The sequence below is a fragment of the Mixophyes fleayi genome, chromosome 4, assembly GCF_038048845.1.
Source record: "Mixophyes fleayi isolate aMixFle1 chromosome 4, aMixFle1.hap1, whole genome shotgun sequence".
Classification (NCBI taxonomy): domain Eukaryota; kingdom Metazoa; phylum Chordata; class Amphibia; order Anura; family Limnodynastidae; genus Mixophyes; species Mixophyes fleayi.
In genome coordinates this window covers 95,615,378-95,636,807 of record NC_134405.1, presented here as the reverse complement: position 1 = coordinate 95,636,807, position 21,430 = coordinate 95,615,378, and the positions used below count along the sequence as shown (strand labels likewise).

At 45.0% G+C, this 21,430-nt stretch overlaps 1 long non-coding RNA gene across 1 annotated transcript in view; it reads left to right on the top strand.

Annotated features, from left to right (window-relative positions):
* The window catches only part of LOC142149914 (uncharacterized), a 75,377-nt gene extending 62,587 nt beyond the window's left edge, over positions 1-12,790 (top strand). Inside the window, exons 2-3 of the long non-coding RNA XR_012690922.1 lie at positions 1,498-1,763; positions 12,548-12,790. This is a non-coding gene — a long non-coding RNA (uncharacterized LOC142149914). The remainder of the gene's footprint in view (positions 1-1,497; positions 1,764-12,547) is intronic.
* The last annotated feature ends 8,640 nt before the right edge of the window (positions 12,791-21,430 follow it).

The window sequence follows — 21,430 nt, the reverse complement described above, 5'->3', positions numbered from 1 at the left end:
GGCATACTGGGATCTGTAGTGGCACATTGCAAAATGCTAAAGACAAACATACACACTGTATTAAAAGTTGTTTATTTTAAATAAACACTAACTCCCTTGTTTTCCACTTTATTGTACTCCTAAATCTTTAGGGATCTTCTTCCTTCTTCTTTCTCCTCTGGTAGAAATGAATGGTTAAAAAGGTAAAAAAAAACCTTCATAGATTATGCAAAGGACTGGCTGCAGGCTTGATTCTAACACATTATGTTGAGTTGGGTATAACTTAAAATACGCAAAACTGTAAAAAAAATAGCAAGAGTGCAATTTTTATGGCACTCATTTCATGTGTTCAATCAGGCCACAAATTGCTCTCATCGCTACATGATGTGCTGGGGAATATTCAGGGCAGGAAATCTTTGGAGTCCATTGCAGTAAGACAATGAAAGAGAAGAAGATATACTGTATTACCTCTGTGAGATAGGGAGTGCCAGGCGGGCTTGACATATATTAACGCGGCCCAGGTACCTAATTTTCTCACAGAATAAGTAAAGTCCCATAATAAACATTTGATATTCATCTATAAAATTTTTATTAAAGACATACGAATGATGGTACAAATGGTAAATGAAAATGGGGTAAAGGTGTGTTAAACTTTGCTCATGTCAACTTATTTGAGAAATGAGTAAGTGGAAAAATGGGGGCAGATCATGGTGTCCCAGGTGTAGCGGTTTCGTCTAGGAGCTAAGCTAACCAATCATCTATCTCATCTGTGGTCTCCCTTCCCTTTTGCAGCATGACATTATGTTCACAAACGTGCACGTGCTAAATGATAATCAAGGGGGTTAATCTGCTTGCATTATACAGTTTAAATGAATGTCTGCTATTTCTACGATTCGTGGTGATAATAACAATTCACATTGTCTAGGGATGTGTATCTGGTTATAGATCTATGTAATAGTATACAAAAAATGCATTGAACCAAAGGAGAGAAGTAGACTAACTGAAACGGCAGAGTGATCCATGGAGGTGTTGATTGTAGCCTACAGACATTTAATTGGATTATTTAGGTGATATCATAGGGGATTTTCATCAGTAGAATAATGTGACCGATATAACCCTGCACCTTATAATTTATATCTCACCACACTGATAAACTCTATGTTATAATTAGGGTGAGAAAAAAAAGAACATCACTGTGTTCTTGACCAGGAGCTATCAAGGTCAGCAAATGACAGCATCACTTTGAAACAAACACGGTGAGATGAAAGCTCTGCTATAGAGGACAACGATACATCACGCTAAAAGCCAGAGGCAAATGTTCCAAGAATCTTGTGGGGATCTTTTGATTGTTAGTTGTTAGGAGTACATCGCAATTACTATGGGAATATGTATGATACAATTCTTATACATTCAACTGGACTGAAGACTCTAACAGATTATTTTCAATGTGGTTGTCTGGATTCTAATATATTATAATCAAGATATGCTAATTTCCTTATTTTATCTATTTCCTTGCAGGTCTGATGCCCATGCAAGCTCGGTATAGTCACAATGATGCAGGGGGATACGCCATGCATGATCTGCTGTGAATACTGCAGTGAGCAGGCTGAATGAGAGTGAAACAAGCAGTGCATGGAACAAAGGAGGAATGCACTATGAACCACCTCATTTACCATTTAACAGGGACCTGAAATATGGTAATGAAGCACAAAGGAGGAGTGCTAAGACAGAATCGTGACTGATCGTCTTGCTCGGCAATTTTCTTTTCGTGAAGCATATTTCAGGTGCGGAAGTTAATTAAATATGGCTGGCTTGTTGAGGTCATTGTCTTGACAACAATTAGGGATGAAAAAGGAAAGTCCATGGGTATATCAAGAGATAAGCAGTGAAAATGGACAGACCTGAATTACAAGCTAAAAACCAAACTGAAGATATATTTTAATAAGCAAACATCTAAAACTAGAAATTGCAAGTCTGTTTACATTGTGTGTTTTGAAATATTAATCAGTTTACAACCGAGTAATTGAGTTCTTTCCGTTGACAACTTAAAACAGGACTTTTGTAACTTACTTTGCATATTTCTTAGTTTAGCAGCGCTTGCTAGAGATGCATCTTTAAAGAAGAATAAACACAAGTTATTTGAACGTTGGGACATGAAAAGATGCTTAAGGACCCAGAAAGATTTAGGGTGTTATTTAGACTGATTTTATGTATATATTTAATTTGTCATTGGTCACCAGGGGAGCAATGAAAGAAATGGACAGCGATCAAAGGCATTGGTGATCAGTGGTCAGCAACAGGCAGCAAATCACTAGGCTGCCCGTTGCTGTATGGGCACCCACAATACTGTGCAGCAGACAGGAAGCAGGGAGTCTTCACTTCCTGTCTGCTGATCTGAGGGAGCGAGGAGCGACGCTGGTCAGCACAACTACAGGTAAGTGAGGGAGCTGCCATGCAACTCTATAGGGAGGGAGAGGGGGGGACTGCCATGCAAATCTAGAGGGAGGGAGGGGGGGGGGGGAAATCTGCCATACAAATCTATAGGATGGGAGAGGGGGGGCTGTCAAACAAATCTATAGGGTGGGAGAGGGGGGGACTGACATACAAATGTATAGGGAGGGAGAGAGGTTGATATGTGTGAAGGAGGGTAGAGGAGGGGGGCTGATATATGTGGCTGGGGGGGTTTGATGTGACTGGGGGGGGTAGCTGCAGGGTGGAGGTAAGGAAAATGGTTGCAGAGGTGGGAGGTAATGAAAATGACTGCAGGGGGCAATGGCTGTAGGAGGAGGTAAGGAAAATGGCTGCAGGGGGAGCAATGGCTGTAAGAGGGGGTAAGAAAATTGGCTGCAGGGGGAGCAATGGCTGCATGTGGGGTAGTGAAAATTGCTGCAGGGGGTATTTAAAAAAATAGAGCAGCTTTGGGGGGAATAATCTCATGATTGTGTGGCGGTTACAAGGAATGCTCTCTGTGTTCTCAGCAATCACTAGAATACTAAATATTAGTGAGATGGTAGAGGTTTGTATTTGATTAACCACAAATATTCAGATATTGCTTATATATGCCTGTACAATGGGGTACTTTTAGCTGGCCATAATGGAGTGTTTTGTTTTAACTAAAGGGCCTAATCATTCAGGGTTTGTTAACATTTTGAATTATAGTACATTTTTTCATTTTCAAAACAGGACGCCAACTTTCCAGAAGCCAGTGAGAGGATAACAAAGCTGCAAGAGAGAAGAGCAAGAGCAGGTAAGAGACAATGGCACAATCTGTCTAAATTTGAATGCTGGAGAATACTCCTGAACATTCATATTCAGAAGTATTCTTATACACCTATATACTCGGGGGAGGGGCACAGGGGCGCTGCGGCCGTATTTGCATACGGCGGCCAGAACCCTTAATCAGGCCCTGCCTATGGTTATCAGCTGCCTGTAGCCAGGAACTAGCACAGTATCTGCAGTCACCAACTGGCCAAAGCCAGGAACTAACACAGTGCCTGCAGTCACCAACTAACTGCCCAGAGCCAGTAATTAGTTCTGTGTCTTTTGCTATTAACTGACTGGAGCCATGAACCAGCAAAGTGCATGTAATCACCAACTGCCGAGAGCCAGGAATTAGTTATGTGCCGATGGTTATCAGCTGACTGGAGCCATGAAACAGCACAGTGCATATAATCACCAACTGCCCAGAGCCAGTAACCAGCACAGTGCATATAATCACCAACTGCCCAGAGCCAGGAACCAGCACAGTGCCTGTAATAATCAACTGCCCAGAGCCAGAAACCAGCACAGTGCCTGTATTCACCAACTGCCCAGAGCCAGTAACCAGCACAGTGCCTGTAATAAACAACTGCACAGAGCCAGAAACCAGCACAGTGCCTGTAATAATTAACTGCCCAGAGCCAGAAACCAGCACAGTGCCTGTAATAAACAACTGCCCAGAGCCAGAAACCAGCACAGTGCCTGTAGTCACCAACTGCCCAGAGCCAGGAACCAGCACAATGCCTGTAATAATCAACTGCACAGAGCCAGAAACCAGCACAGTGCCTGTAGTCACCAACTGCCCAGAGCCAGGAACCAGCACAATGCCTGTAGTCACCAACTGTCCAGAGCCAGGAACCAGCACAGTGCTTGTAGTCACCAACTGTCCAGAGCCAGGAACCAGCACAATGCCTGTAGTCACCAACTGTCCAGAGCCAGGAACCAGCACAATGCCTGTAGTCACACACTGCCCAGAGCCAGAAACCAGCACAGTGCTTGTATTCACCAACTGCACACAGCCAGAAACCAGCACAATGCCTGTAGTCACCAACTGTCCAGAGCCAGAAACCAGCACAGTGCTTGTATTCACCAACTGCCCAGAGCCAGGAACCAGCACAATGCCTGTAGTCACCAACTGTCCAGAGCCAGGAACCAGCACAGTGCCTGTAGTCACACACTGCCCAGAGCCAGAAACCAGCACAGTGCCTGTATTCACCAACTGTCCAGAGCCAGGAACCAGCACAATGCCTGTATTCACCAACTGCCCAGAGTCAGGAACCAGCACAATGCCTGTAGTCACCAACTGTCCAGAGCCAGGAACCAGCAGAGTGCCTGTAATAATCAACTGCCCAGAGCCAGAAACCAGCACAGTGCCTGTAGTCACCAACTGCCCAGAGCCAGAAACCAGCACAGTGTCTGTAGTCACCAACTGCCCAGAGCCAGTAACCAGCACAGTGCATATAATCACCAACTGCCCAGAGCCAGAAACCAGCACAGTGCCTGTAATAATCAACTGCCCAGAGCCAGAAACCAGCACAGTGCCTGTATTCACCAACTGCCCAGAGCCAGTAACCAGCACAGTGCCTGTAATAATCAACTGCCCAGAGCCAGAAACCAGCACAGTGCCTGTATTCACCAACTGCCCAGAGCCAGTAACCAGCGCAGTGCCTGTAATAATCAACTGCCCAGAGCCAGAAACCAGCACAGTACCTGTATTCACCAACTGCCCAGAGCCAGTAACCAGCACAGTGCCTGTAATAAACAACTGCACAGAGCCAGAAACCAGCACAGTGCCTGTAATAATTAACTGCCCAGAGCCAGAAACCAGCACAGTGCCTGTATTCACCAACTGCCCAGAGCCAGTAACCAGCACAGTGCCTGTAATAAACAACTGCCCAGAGCCAGAAACCAGCACAGTGCCTGTAGTCACCAACTGCCCAGAGCCAGGAACCAGCACAATGCCTGTAATAATCAACTGCACAGAGCCAGAAACCAGCACAGTGCCTGTAGTCACCAACTGCCCAGAGCCAGGAACCAGCACAATGCCTGTAGTCACCAACTGTCCAGAGCCAGGAACCAGCACAGTGCTTGTAGTCACCAACTGTCCAGAGCCAGGAACCAGCACAGTGCCTGTAGTCACCAACTGCCCAGAGCCAGGAACCAGCACAGTGCCTGTAGTCACCAACTGCCCAGAGCCAGAAACCAGCACAGTGCTTGTATTCACCAACTGCCCAGAGCCATGAACCAGCACAATGCCTGTAGTCACCAACTGTCCAGAGCCAGGAACCAGCACAGTGCTTGTAGTCACACACTGCCCAGAGCCAGAAACCAGCACAATGCCTGTATTCACCAACTGCCCAGAGTCAGGAACCAGCACAATGCCTGTAGTCACCAACTGTCCAGAGCCAGGAACCAGCACAGTGCTTGTAGTCACCAACTGTCCAGAGCCAGGAACCAGCACAGTGCCTGTAGTCACACACTGCCCAGAGCCAGAAACCAGCACAGTGCTTGTATTCACCAACTGCACACAGCCAGAAACCAGCACAATGCCTGTAGTCACCAACTGTCCAGAGCCAGAAACCAACACAGTGCTTGTATTCACCAACTGCCCAGAGCCAGGAACCAGCACAATGCCTGTAGTCACCAACTGTCCAGAGCCAGGAACCAGCACAGTGCCTGTAGTCACACACTGCCCAGAGCCAGAAACCAGCACAGTGCCTGTATTCACCAACTGTCCAGAGCCAGGAACCAGCACAATGCCTGTATTCACCAACTGCCCAGAGTCAGGAACCAGCACAATGCCTGTAGTCACCAACTGTCCAGAGCCAGGAATTAGTTATGTGCCTATGGTTATCAGCTGACTGGAGCCATGAAACAGCACAGTGCATATAATCACCAACTGCCCAGAGCCAGTAACCAGCACAGTGCCTGTAATAATCAACTGCCCAGAGCCAGAAACCAGCACAGTGTCTGTAGTCACCAACTGCCCAGAGCCAGTAACCAGCACAGTGCATATAATCACCAACTGCCCAGAGCCAGAAACCAGCACAGTGCTTGTATTCACCAACTGCCCAGAGCCAAGAACCAGCACAATGCCTGTAGTCACCAACTGTCCAGAGCCAGGAACCAGCACAGTGCCTGTAGTCACACACTGCCCAGAGCCAGAAACCAGCACAGTGCCTGTATTCACCAACTGTCCAGAGCCAGGAACCAGCACAATGCCTGTATTCACCAACTGCCCAGAGTCAGGAACCAGCACAATGCCTGTAGTCACCAACTGTCCAGAGCCAGGAACCAGCAGAGTGCCTGTAGTCACCAACTGCCGAGAGCCAGGAATTAGTTATGTGCCTATGGTTATCAGCTGACTGGAGCCATGAAACAGCACAGTGCATATAATCACCAACTGCCCAGAGCCAGTAACCAGCACAGTGCCTGTAATAATCAACTGCCCAGAGCCAGAAACCAGCACAGTGCCTGTAGTCACCAACTGCCCAAAGCCAGAAACCAGCACAGTGTCTGTAGTCACCAACTGCCCAGAGCCAGTAACCAGCACAGTGCATATAATCACCAACTGCCCAGAGCCAGAAACCAGCACAGTGCCTGTAATAATCAACTGCCCAGAGCCAGAAACCAGCACAGTGCCTGTATTCACCAACTGCCCAGAGCCAGTAACCAGCACAGTGCCTGTAATAATCAACTGCCCAGAGCCAGAAACCAGCACAGTGCCTGTATTCACCAACTGCCCAGAGCCAGTAACCAGCGCAGTGCCTGTAATAATCAACTGCCCAGAGCCAGAAACCAGCACAGTACCTGTATTCACCAACTGCCCAGAGCCAGTAACCAGCACAGTGCCTGTAATAAACAACTGCACAGAGCCAGAAACCAGCACAGTGCCTGTAATAATTAACTGCCCAGAGCCAGAAACCAGCACAGTGCCTGTATTCACCAACTGCCCAGAGCCAGTAACCAGCACAGTGCCTGTAATAAACAACTGCCCAGAGCCAGAAACCAGCACAGTGCCTGTAGTCACCAACTGCCCAGAGCCAGGAACCAGCACAATGCCTGTAATAATCAACTGCACAGAGCCAGAAACCAGCACAGTGCCTGTAGTCACCAACTGCCCAGAGCCAGGAACCAGCACAATGCCTGTAGTCACCAACTGTCCAGAGCCAGGAACCAGCACAGTGCTTGTAGTCACCAACTGTCCAGAGCCAGGAACCAGCACAGTGCCTGTAGTCACCAACTGCCCAGAGCCAGGAACCAGCACAGTGCCTGTAGTCACCAACTGCCCAGAGCCAGAAACCAGCACAGTGCTTGTATTCACCAACTGCCCAGAGCCATGAACCAGCACAATGCCTGTAGTCACCAACTGTCCAGAGCCAGGAACCAGCACAGTGCTTGTAGTCACACACTGCCCAGAGCCAGAAACCAGCACAATGCCTGTATTCACCAACTGCCCAGAGTCAGGAACCAGCACAATGCCTGTAGTCACCAACTGTCCAGAGCCAGGAACCAGCACAGTGCTTGTAGTCACCAACTGTCCAGAGCCAGGAACCAGCACAGTGCCTGTAGTCACACACTGCCCAGAGCCAGAAACCAGCACAGTGCTTGTATTCACCAACTGCACACAGCCAGAAACCAGCACAATGCCTGTAGTCACCAACTGTCCAGAGCCAGAAACCAACACAGTGCTTGTATTCACCAACTGCCCAGAGCCAGGAACCAGCACAATGCCTGTAGTCACCAACTGTCCAGAGCCAGGAACCAGCACAGTGCCTGTAGTCACACACTGCCCAGAGCCAGAAACCAGCACAGTGCCTGTATTCACCAACTGTCCAGAGCCAGGAACCAGCACAATGCCTGTATTCACCAACTGCCCAGAGTCAGGAACCAGCACAATGCCTGTAGTCACCAACTGTCCAGAGCCAGGAATTAGTTATGTGCCTATGGTTATCAGCTGACTGGAGCCATGAAACAGCACAGTGCATATAATCACCAACTGCCCAGAGCCAGTAACCAGCACAGTGCCTGTAATAATCAACTGCCCAGAGCCAGAAACCAGCACAGTGTCTGTAGTCACCAACTGCCCAGAGCCAGTAACCAGCACAGTGCATATAATCACCAACTGCCCAGAGCCAGAAACCAGCACAGTGCCTGTAATAATCAACTGCCCAGAGCCAGAAACCAGCACAGTGCCTGTATTCACCAACTGCCCAGAGCCAGTAACCAGCGCAGTGCCTGTAATAATCAACTGCCCAGAGCCAGAAACCAGCACAGTGCCTGTAGTCACCAACTGCCAAGAGCCAGAAACCAGCACAATGCCTGTAGTCACCAACTGTCCAGAGCCAGGAACCAGCACAGTGCTTGTAGTCACCAACTGCCCAGAGCCAGGAACCAGCACAATGCCTGTAGTCACCAACTGCCCAGAGCCAGAAACCAGCACAGTGCCTGTAGTCACCAACTGCCCAGAGCCAGGAACCAGCACAATGCCTGTAGTCACCAACTGCCCAGAGCCAGAAACCAGCACAATGCCTGTAGTCACCAACTGCCCAGAGCCAGGAACCAGCACAATGCCTGTAGTCACCAACTGCCCAGAGCCAGGAACCAGCAGAGTGCCTGTAGTCACCAACTGTCCAGAGCCAGAAACCAGCACAGTGCCTGTAGTCACCAACTGTCCAGAGCCAGAAACCAGCACAGTGCCTGTAGTCACCAACTGTCCAGAGCCAGAAACCAGCACAATGCCTGTAGTCACCAACTGTCCAGAGCCAGGAACCAGCACAGTGCCTGTAGTCACCAACTGTCCAGAGCCAGAAACCAGCACAATGCCTGTAGTCACCAACTTCCCAGAGCCAGGAACCAGCACAATGCCTGTAGTCACCAACTGCCCAGAGCCAGGAACCAGCAGAGTGCCTGTAGTCACCAACTGTCCAGAGCCAGAAACCAGCACAGTGCCTGTAGTCACCAACTGTCCAGAGCCAGAAACCAGCACAATGCCTGTAGTCACCAACTGTCCAGAGCCAGGAACCAGCACAGTGCCTGTAGTCACACACTGCCCAGAGCCAGAAACCAGCACAATGCCTGTAGTCACCAACTGTCCAGAGCCAGAAACCAGCAGAGTGCCTGTAGTCACCAACTGCCCCGAGCCAGGAATTGGTTCTGTGTCTTTGGCTATTGACTGACTGGACCTAGGAATCAGCACAATGCATGTAATCACCAATTGCCCAGAGTCAGGAACTAGTGCTCTACCTTCAATTACCAACTGCCCCAGGAACTAGCACAGTGCCTGAACTTGAACAATAATAATTTCACAGTTTTTATTGTAATTTCCTGTAGCAGCACAAAAATATCAAACATTTTTTTTAATATAATGATGTTTGTTTATATAGCACCAATACAGAGAATATATGTGTTCATTTACATCAGTCCCTGCCCCATTGGAGCTTACATTCTAAATTCCCTAACACACACATGCACACTATGGACCATATTGCCTGAAGCCAAACTGGTATGTTTTTGGACTGTGGGAGGAGACAGAATACCTGGTAGAAAAATAAGCAACCACAGGGAGAGCATACAAACTTCACACAGATAGGCCCTTGCTTGGAATCGAACCCATTAACCCAGCTCTGTGAGGCAGCAAGACTAGAAATGGTTAAATAAGTGATTACTGTATATCAGTGATGTGTTGCTGTACATCTTTCCTTTGTTTTACTATGTTGCTTATATACTTACATTTTGCAGCTGTATTTATCAAGCATCATCTAGGAATGGTATACTCTTGATAAATAGGTCACATCAAATAAGACCTGATAAGCATATTTCTTTGCTTGGAATAAAAGCAGCAGTCAGCTCTCAATGTCCCACTTGCAGATCTCACTGTCACTGAGTGTCAGTGTCTTTCCTAAAGCAGCATAATATGCTAAGATAAACACATGCTTGTCTTCACTAATCTTCTGTTTAAGGCCAGGTGCCAGTCACAAGGCAGCACTGCTAATAGACAGAAACAGTCTAGAAAATGGAACTCAGGCGTAACGTAATCTCAAACATAGCACCGTCATTTCCCAAGCTATTGTTCCCTGTGTAAGCAAAGTAACTTTTGACAGGAAACTAGGCCCACCTCAAGCCTTGGATGGGAGACTTTATTTTTCGAGGACCTGGTATTACAGGAACTTATTGTGATAATCAGTAGTGGGACTGAGTCAGGGACAGGTATATTAATTTATAGTTAGCCGAAGGCCGATTCAGGTCAGGTGTGGCAGTTAGAGTGTGGGCTATCCTTTGTGCATAATTGATGTACAACTTTAAGCACTAAGCTTCTATAGGTCTTTCTGCATTGGATGAGATGCTATTATTACCAATCATATGTGACACTAATATAAAATAATATGTTGTATTTTAGTCCCAATTTTTGGAGCTATATTTCCTTGTAGTGGTGGTGTAGTTATACATCAATTCTTGCTGTACAGTATATTGTAATATAAATGGTTGCCTAGCCCCTGTTTTAGTTAAGGAATTTTTTTATGAACCTTGGCAGCAAGTCAGCATGAGCATGTTGACAAGGACAGCACACGTTGTGCCATGCTGCCAATCAGTGTTGCAGATATTGAAACAAAATAAAAAAAAGTCACCTTAAAAGCACAGTTTTCAAAATTATGAATATATTCGGTGTTTAATAAATGAAAGGAAAGTATTATTGCAATACTTATTGTTAGGAACCCCTCAGCCAGTACAGCAAAACCCGGTGTCTGCTCCGAACGTCTGGTGTTCACTGTTGCCCCTAGTGGTGGGGACAGGCTTGGCTGCAGACAAACAGAGGGTCGTGAGATGTGCACTGGCTGGGGAGAACCCAGGAATTGCGTTACCGAGGCCGTAGAGTAGAAAGTGCAGGAGGGAGACAGGAGAGACACTGAGCGGATGGTGTCAAGACTGATGTATCACTCGTGGCCACTGGAATAAATAAAGGAACAGCTGATGGAGAAGTTCCCTGATGCAGAGCAACTTCTGTACCGGTGCTTGTCCGGAAAGGAACGGAACTTGCAGAGAAAGGTAAAGATGATGAAACTGAACGTAGGCAGTTGCCAGGGCTAACTACAACCCACAGTACCGGTGAGAGTCCGGAGAATTTAGGGAAACAGTTCTTAGGCAGTTGCCAGGGGTAACTACAACCCACAGTACTGGTGAGAGTCCGGAGATTTGAGGGAAACACTTCTTAGGCGGTTGCCAGGGGTAACTGCAACCCACAGTACCGTTGAGAGTCCGGAGATTTAGGGGAAACAGTTCCTAGGCAGTTGCCAGAGGTAACTGCAACCCACAGTATTGGTGAGAGTCCGGAGATTGGAGGGAAACAGTTCCTAGGCAGTTGGGGTAACTACAATTACAGGCACACAGTGATATATGTAAACAGTCAAAAGTTACTTGTGGCAAGGTTGAGTCGGGAGCCAGAGGGAGAATGTTGAAATCTGAGCGCAGAGATGCTGCAGGGGCTGCGTTTCCGTATAAGTTTAGGATGAGCAGAGGAGCTGCAGATCACGCAGGAGCCATGCCTGGGAAGCATGACTTTAACGGAGTCCAGGAGATAGCTGACTGGAACTGGTGAGTAGAATAATCAAGGGAAAAGCATTGTCCGTACACGGGAAATCCAATAGAGAATAGTCAGGAACCGAATCAGGTCTGGTACACGGGAAATCCACGCAGGAGACGAGTCAAAGCAGAGTCAAGTCGGTACACAGGGAAATCCAATGAAGAGTAGACAGGAACGGAAACGGTCAGGTACACGGGGATACAACAAGCCGGCAGGAAACAACAGGAACAGGTAACAGGGAAAACACAAAGGAGCAGAACACTAAGGTAAACGTATTATCGGCAATCCTGCAGAGGATTAGCCGGCTATTTAAGGAGAGCAGAACCAATGGGCTGTAGGTGATAATGAGGAGCCAGGTGAGAGAGCTAGGAGAAACAGGCTGGCCAGGTGAGGCATAATATAGAAATGACAGCATGAATGAGGCATATTCTGACAGAGAACAGACCTACATGACCCTATCTAAGACCTATCTAATCTATCTAGCTAACCTATCTGACTATCTAATCTACTTAAACTAATCTACCTAATCTATCTAAGAACTAAACTAACTACCTATCTAAACACCCAAGTGGCTATCTAATACCTACCAAACTACTTACCTTTCTATCCCTAACTAACTATCTATCTACCTATCTCTAACTATCTATCTACCTATCTATCTATCTAGTTACTCTGACAGAGAGCCCGGCGAGTCATAACACTTATATTTTCCTTTTATCTCATCCACAGATGCTGATCGAGCAGATCTCCAATCAAGCTCAAATAGAGATGGCCGTGACATAGAGATGGCTGTGACATACGTGGATGGCATGCAACATCAGCTGGGTGCCATGCAGTTGTGCCTAGGCCACCTCTTGGAACATATTTACCTGGAATATGCTGACTTGGGAAAATACGTTTCTTTTTCTAAAAAAAAGATAAAAAAATACTATTTATAAACAAAAATGGTATTGTTGATTAAATCTATTTGTTTCATTGACCATATATTGTATCATTATTTGCAATCAAGTAAATATTGTTCCTAATAAGCTGTTAAAAGTGAAGGGGCAAACACTTTTTTGGTTACAAATGGGGCACATAACACTGTCAATGGGCAATACATACAGTAGACAATCAAAACAAAAAAGACTTAAAAGTATTGTGCTCTACCACAAGTATTTAATAAATGTAAATAAATTAAATGAAACGTGGGGTGCAAGAGGAGTGAGACCACATTGTGCAAACAAAAAGATATTGATCCTCTCCAGTCGCCAAATGTATGCTGTATTCTGTATTAAAGCTATATTCTGTATTAAAAATGTTCATACCACATATTACAATACATATTAAGTTGACCCACTCATGCCAAAGTCTCTCCCGTCTGGCCAGTCCTACGCTAAAAACAAACATGAATTCAATATAAATTTTACCATTGGTCACCAGGGGACCAATGAAAGAAATGGGTAAAGTCTGGTCATTCTTTCCGGGAGACAGAGCACAACATTCAGAATGTGAAGTTACTTGACTTACAGAGGCTTTGCAGATTTTGATGTAAATTGTTTTCTATCAATACTGTATATGTGGAGTGGAGTATTTCCTATATTTGGATGACTATAACTTCCAGGGAAAGTCCCTATTTTGCCATGACTGGCTCTGGGGTGTCTTTGTAACCCCCTTGTACAGACAGAATAGACTTCTGTACAGTATCTATGCACTGGCAGTCTTGGATGCAAGAACAATCTGTGTTATCAATGGTAAGGAGATAGAGCCGCTAGAGGTCTATAATCAATAATGTATCAGGGTAACATAGTTCCTGCACTCATTGACAGGTCAGCACAGTAAGGAGAGTGGAATGGAGGTTTCCTGTCTACATTTGCCACCAGGATTTGGGGTTTCCTCCTTATAGTAGACATCAGACTCTGATCAGATATCTATGTAATAGCCTTCACAATGGGTTCTGTATTGCACAACAGCTATTAAATTGCAGACTGTTAGTCTGTATTTTCTATTAGCGATAAAATTGGGATCTGTATTTTATACTAATCAGATTTACTTTTTATCCCATATTAGTTGCCAGATTGGGAACTGTAATCTGCACTAGCCATCAGACCTAGGTCTATATTGCTCACTAGCCATAAGATTGGGGTTTGTATTGCACACTACCTTGACTTGAAATTGTGCTATGAAATACACCCTCTGTTTCGAGTCCAACGTTAAGTAAAACAAGTATAGAAATCTACCCCACTCTCATGTTAACTAGAGATGAGCGGGCTCGGGTAGCTGAAATCCGAGCCCACCCGAACGTTGCCGATCCGAGCTGGATCCGAGACAGATCCGGGTATTCTCGCCAATTGCAAAACTGAAACCGAGGCTCTGAGTCATAATCCCGCTGTCGGATCTCGCGATACTCGGATCCTATAAATTCCCCACTAACCGCCGCCATCTTGACTCGGGCATTGATCAGGTTAGAGGGAGGTTGTGTTAGGTGGTCCTCTGTCCTGCTATATCTCGTGCTGTGCTGGGGAAATAACAGCACAGCACAGCACAGCACGAAAATTTTTAAAAAAAGTTATAAAAAAAAAATGAAAAAAAATCCAAAAACAATCCTGCAGTATAAGTCCAGTGGTACTGCAATATTACAAAGTTCACTGATTCTGCAGAATAGACTGGGAATTAGTGGAAATGATAGTTATTGAATGTTATTGAGGTTAATAATAGCGTAGGAGTGAAAATAAACCCAAAAACTTGATTTTAACACTTGTTATGTTTTTTTCAAAATAAATCCGAATCCAAAACCTTAAATCCGAACCAAAACCTTTCGTCAGATGTTTTGGGAAACAAATCCAAACCCAAAACCTCAAGCAAATCCGAATCCAAAACACAAAACACGAGACACCAGAAGTGGCCGGTGCACATCCCAAATGTTAACTTGGGTGCATGAGGGAATTATCTGAAAACAGGCTTTGGAACTTTAAGACTTTGGTTGTAAATAAGGGGACTGTCCTGGGCATATCAAGTTCTATCTATCAGAGCCTGTCCTAATGGACAGGCTCTGCCTCTTCTAGACCCTGAAAATTTTGACTGTCCCACAAAAATGGAGACAGTTAGGGGTATGATCACATTTGTTGTATACATTTTAAAACTGGCTCTAGTGTGTTGAATCTCAATGGAAAATATGGGCCTGGTTCATTAGGGACGTAAATGCAGATACGTGCCGTATCTTGTGTAAAATCGTTCGGCACATGCCAGAAAAAAATTTCTTTGCTTATGTATTGTCATTAATGACTAAGGGCCTGATTCATTAAGGAACTTAGGCAAGAAATTTGTTACTTAAATCTCCTGGAAAAACCATGTTACAATGCAAGGGGTGAAAATTAGTTTTATATTTTGCACATAAGTTACATATTGTCTGTTTTTTCATGTAGCACACAAATATAAACTTTAAATTTCAGTGTACAAATAAGCTTTCAAGTATTTGTGTGCTACATGAAAAAACAGCCATTATTTAACGTATGTGCAAAATAGAAAACTAATTTTCACCCCTTGCATTTTAACATGGTTTTGTCCAGGAGACTTAAGTAAGAAATGTCTTGCCTAAGTTCCTTAAGGAATCAGGCCCTATATTATTAACAGGGCGATCACAAAGGGGTAGATGCACTAAAGCGACCGAAATGTGCGAGCTGCTGGGTGATCGGGAGTTAACCAGGCTCCTAAGTTGCTATAGAGGGATGGGTATGTCACCTTACGCTCAGACACACTAGCAACTTAGGAGCCTGGTTAACTCCCGATCACCTAGCAGCCGGCACATTTCGTTCTCCCACCCCTTTGTGATCGCCCTGTTATTTAGACACCCCCTCACTAGTGTGTTTGAGCATAAGCTGACATACCCATCCCTATATTATTAACAGGTAATATTAATTGAATACTTTTTCTGTGCGTTCTACTGAGACTTTATATTCCACATATGTATTGTACGTACCTGCAGTGTCTTGTCTGTCGGAGCAGATCATACCTAGACCCGTATTGAACAAGAGACATTTCTTTAGTTTAGTACCTTGCTGAGTATGGACATACGTACGCTCGAAATACTTGCTTTTTCAAAAAAAGCAAAATACATTTGTTTTGTGTGCCTTAATGGATCAGGCCATATGTGTATAAATATGTGGAGCGCTCTGCATGAACAATAATATTTGATTTGAAAAATCTGGTCACTTTTCCTAGTGCAGCTTCATTGCGGCCATCAGATTCCCAGTTAGACAGCTATAATACTTTCTATCGTACGAGCATTCAGGTTTTGTTTTTCAGAAAAGTGGGAACACTGTCCAAAGATTTTTAACAGATCACTCTCTACATATATAATGTCACTATTAATTAAAGTGTCTGGTGTATTCTCTGAGAAGTGCATTAAATGTATAATCCCAATATATGTCACCTTTTTCATAATGCCAGCCCTTTATTATACAAGTTGACAACATTATCAACCATACTGCCCTGACCATATTGAAGTTCACTAATTATAATTCAATTTCTTTCATGGTAAGGTTTTTGGAATTGCTCCCATGAGTGCTGTTATCTAAAGATTACTGGATCCACTAATTTCGGAATTACATAATTTGCAGCATATTTTGCATAGTTTATAACCTAATATAACCAGGGCCGGTGCTAGGGTCCATGGCGCCCTAGGCATTTTGTAAAAATAGGCGCCGCCCCCCCCCCCCCCCCCACACACAAAAACGGCGCCCTCCTCCCTTCTCCCTCCTCACCCCGTCTTTCCTTACCTCACCACCGCCGCCTCTCTGCTCCGTCTCCTCCCCTCCACTCACTGACACTAGTAAGTGGAGGGGAGGAGACGGAGCAGAGAGGCGGCGGTGGTGAGCAATAGCCTCTTACCCCTCCCCCGTGCATCTGAATGCTGTGCGGCGGTCGTGACAGGTATGGTCAGCGGTCGCCGCACAGTTTTAAAGTAATTTTCATTCTGGAGGGCGCCCTCCAGAGCCCGGCGCCCTAGGCAAGTGCCTAACCTTGCCTAATGGGAGCGCCGGGCCTGAATATAACACATCTCTTGCCATATTATCATCATACATTCATCTACTGAAAATTCAGCAAAAGTCCTCTAGTTCTCCAATCCACATGACAGTATGGACTCATGTCTCCATTGTGAATCTTTTGTTAGACAGACGTTGTCTATGTCAGTACTTCCTGTGCATACTGGGCAAAGACACAAAACAGCTCATGGTTACAACAGTCCTGAAACACCAAGGTGTAGCTAAAAAAAGTGTAAACTTTATGACTTTTCAGACTAAATTAACTTGCACCAGCTTTTCTGTGCAGAATCTAGTGACTGTCTGACCTACTTATACTGGCTGATTATAAATTAGGACTTTATTTTTTAAAAAATACAAAATGCATGAATTTGAAATTCAAATGCAAGTTAAATTCCCCTGAATTTTGAGTGAATTGAACGTTTTGACAGCTGATTGGGATGGCAGGTTCAGTGTATCTCTGACAGCTGTCTGAATGCTTCTTGTATGAAAGATGGGAAGATGGGAATCAGGCAGCGGTGATAGCTGAGTGTGACCAAGCACATCAGAGTGGAACAATTCATTACGATACACTAAACTACGTACTCATTCTCCTCTCATCACTTCACAGATGGCCTTGCTTGTTTAACAATGTTCTCCAATATAAAATGTCTTAACTCTCACTGCATAGTATGGAGGGGGTCAAGTGGAAATAAAAAGATTTTTTTTCTCTTTAAGACTTCTAGGTTCTATCAAGACATGAGATACCATTTTATTGTACAGTTTTGGTATGTCAGAGAGTATAAGGGTAATTAAGCATCGCACTAGGTGAATCATTTTATCAGCCGGAGAAAAAGTCAACGTCTACTCATCTACTAAGGTCAATGCCCACTTACAATCTCTCTTTTATTTAATTCAATAGAGGTCATTTATACCAATACTGTGTCCTAAAACTATGTTCTCTTAGTTGTGACTTGTAACTGCATTTAGCCTCCTGTTTCTCATTTAACAGTGGTGCTTGGATTTGCAAGGGGACGGGATAAATAGCCTAGGATAGTGGACAGATCAAAAGTTAAGTCACAATCACTGTATGTACCATCATCATCATCATCATCTATTTATATAGCGCCACTAATTCCGTAGCGCTGTACAGACAACACACTCACATCAGTCCCTACACTATTGGAGCTTACAGTCTGAATTCCCTAACACACACAGACAGATAGAAACACAGACTAGGGTCAATTTGATAGCAGCCAATTAACCTACCAGTATGTTTTTGGATTATGGGAGGAAACCGGAGCACCCGTAGGAAACCCACGCAAACTCGGGGAGAACATGCAAACTCCACACAGATAAGGCCATTGTCGGGAATTGAGCTCCTGACCCCAGTGCTGTGAGGCAGAAGTGCTAACCACTAAGCCATCATGCAGCCCACATCCCAAAGGTGCTCTATTGGATTTATTTCTGGTGACTGTGCAGGGCATTGGAGTACACTGAGCTCATTGTCATGTTTGTGGAAAGAGCTTGAGCTGATGTGTGCTTTGTAACATGGGGTGTTATCCTGCTGGAAATTCCCATTAGAAGATGGGTAGACTGTGGCCATAAAGGAATGCACATGGTCAGTAACACAACTCAAGTAGGCTGTGGAATGTAAACAATGACAAATTGATATTAAATGGCCTAATGTGTGCCAAGAAAACATGCCCACACCATTACACAACCACTGCCAGCTTGTATCATTGTCACAAGGCCGGATGGAGTCATGTTGTTTACCCCAAATTCTGACCCTACCATCTGCATGACGCAACATAAATGAAGATTCATCAGGCCAGGCACCATTTTTCCATTCTTCAACTGTCCATTTTGGTGAGTCTGTGCCCATTGTAGATGAGTCAGATGATATCAAACCAATGTTTTCATTCAGGATCACATCCTAATTTCAGGTCACAGATTGATTGAAATTAATAACATCTGTGTAAAATGTGTGTATCCACTGGCGAGCACATGGACAGGTAGATATTTTGTGCTCTTATTTCTAATAAATGTACAGTCAAGTCCATAAATATTGGGACACAATTCTCATATTTTGGGCTCTATACACCACCACAATGGATTTGAAATGAAACTAACAAGATGCGCTTTAACTGCAGACTTTTAGCTTTAATTTGAGGGTATTTACATCCAAATCAGGTGAACAGTGTAGGAGTTACAACGGTTTCTATATGTGCCTCACACTTTTTAAGGGACCAAAAGTAATGGGACAAACTAAACAATCCTACATCAAACTTTCACTTTTTAATACTTTGTTGCAAATCCTTTGCAGTCAATTACAGCCTGAAGCCTGGAACCCATAGACATCACCAGACGCTGGGTTTCATCCCTGGTGATGCTCTGTCAGGCCTCTACTGCAAATGTCTTCAGTTCCTGCTTGTTCTTGGGGCATTTCCCTTCAGTTTTTTTTCTTCATCAAGTGAAATGCATGCTCAATCGGATTCAGGTCAGGTGATTGACTTGGCCATTGCATAACATTACACTTGTTAGCCTTTAAAAACTCTTTGGTTGCTTTTGCAGTATGCTTCGGGTCATTGTCCATCTGCACTGTGAAGCGCCGTCCAATGAGTTCTGAAGCATTAAACTGAATATGAGCAGATAATATTGCCCGAAACACTTCAGAATTCATCCTGCTGCTTTTGCAAGCAGTCACATCATCAATAAATACGAGGGAACCAGTTCCATTGGCAGTTATACATGCCCACGCCATGACACTACCACCACCATGCTTCACTGAGGTGGTATGTTTTGGATCATGAGCAGATCCTTTCCTTCTCCATACTCTTCTCTTCCCATCACTCTAGTACAATTTGATCTTTGTCTCATCTGTCCATAGGATGTTGTTCTAGAACTGTAATGGAAGATGACAGAGATTATAATAATTGTCACTTTCCCGGGGCACCTAATGACTTTTTGCCTACACGGAGAGTATACCCAGAGTTAACTGGTCCGGACACCCACACCAAGATAGAGCCTGTTGAGCTAATTTTCCCATATCCCACCAGTCCCCTCTCTTGCAATTGATTCCCCTACTCCCCATTGTGCCTTCTGTCTGTTTGCCCTTCCTTTAGGATGTAAGCTCTCACGAGCAGGGCCCTTTCCCCTCCTGTATCCAGGGCCGGATTAAGGGAATGGAGGCCCCTGGGCTAAGGGGGCCTCCATTCCCCAGTGAGGGCCCCCCCCCCGTGATGCGAGCTGCCTGCGCCCCCGCCCGCTCCGGTGCGCTGTACGCTCTTTACTGAGGAGATCTCGTGAGAGTGAGACTCACGAGATCTACTCAGTAAGATGACTACAGCGCGCCGGAGAAGGACCGCAGTGAAAGTGCTCAGCAGCACTGATCGCGCCGGGGGCGCCCCCGCCCCCGACCGATCAATTCTGCTGCTGAGCACTTTCAAGGGCCCCCTGGATGCCATAGGCCCCTGGGCTGTAGCCCAGTTAGCCCTATGGTTAATCCGGCCCTGCCTGTATCCCTACCTATTTTTCTGCTCCATCCCCACTGTTTAAGCTTTGTTGGGAGCTTTGAAGTCCTGGTAATATTTGTTTATAGTTGTTGGTCCTACCCTGTATCGTCCTCTGTCTGTATTCTGTATGGCGCTGCAGAGACCTTGTGGCACCCTATAAATTAAGGCTAATAATAATAATAATAATAATAACAACAACTTTTAGCTTCTCACCTTCCTCAATACGTCCATGTGAGTAAATATTTTTACACCAGACACATAACTGAATAAAGAATGTAAGGATTTATTTAACCAGGTTCACCAGCAGAGTTACAACACTTTTAAGAACAATGACACCATCATACTAAATCATGTGAGTTAAAATAAAATGGTGAATGACACAGTACACAATTACATACTCTGAGACCCTATCTCTGTGGCATGCTCCCATGGGCTCCATGTTATCTTCCTTGTAACTTCCAGCAAGGCAGCGGTGAGAATTAATATTACCCTGCTTTCAGCAGGCACACACTGAAACACAGACATGAATTGAAGAAGTAGGCACTTTATGGTCCTCTTAGTTAACATCTCCGACTCCTCATTTCACAAAACTACAGATAATAACCAACCAGTCCTCTCTGGATTTCTGCGCTCAGTCTTTTTATCCTTGCCCAGATTCCTACAGTTAGGGTGCAGAGAGGGAGCCATCTCATTTGGCCTTCTGATTGGCAGTACTTATCTCCAAGGATTTGTTCTGGTACCTTCTCTCTGCCCCCTTCTCGTCAGGACCTCTGGCTGGTTTTAGCACCATGCAGTCAAGAGATAAGGGGCCTGAGTCATTAATGAAAGTAAGGCACAAAAAAGGAGTAAATGTTCTCCGGAATAAACCATGGTACAATGCAAGGGGTGCAAATGAGTTTATTATTTTATACATTACTTAAATCCTGGCTATTGTTTCATCTAGCACACAAATGCTTGATAGCTTTATTTTTACACTGAAATGTAAAGTTGGTCTAGGACAGGGGTAGGCAACCTGCGGCTCTCCAGGTGTTGTGAAACTACAAGTCCCAGCATGCTTTGCCAGTAGGTAACCAGCAGATAGGTGGCAAGGCATGCTG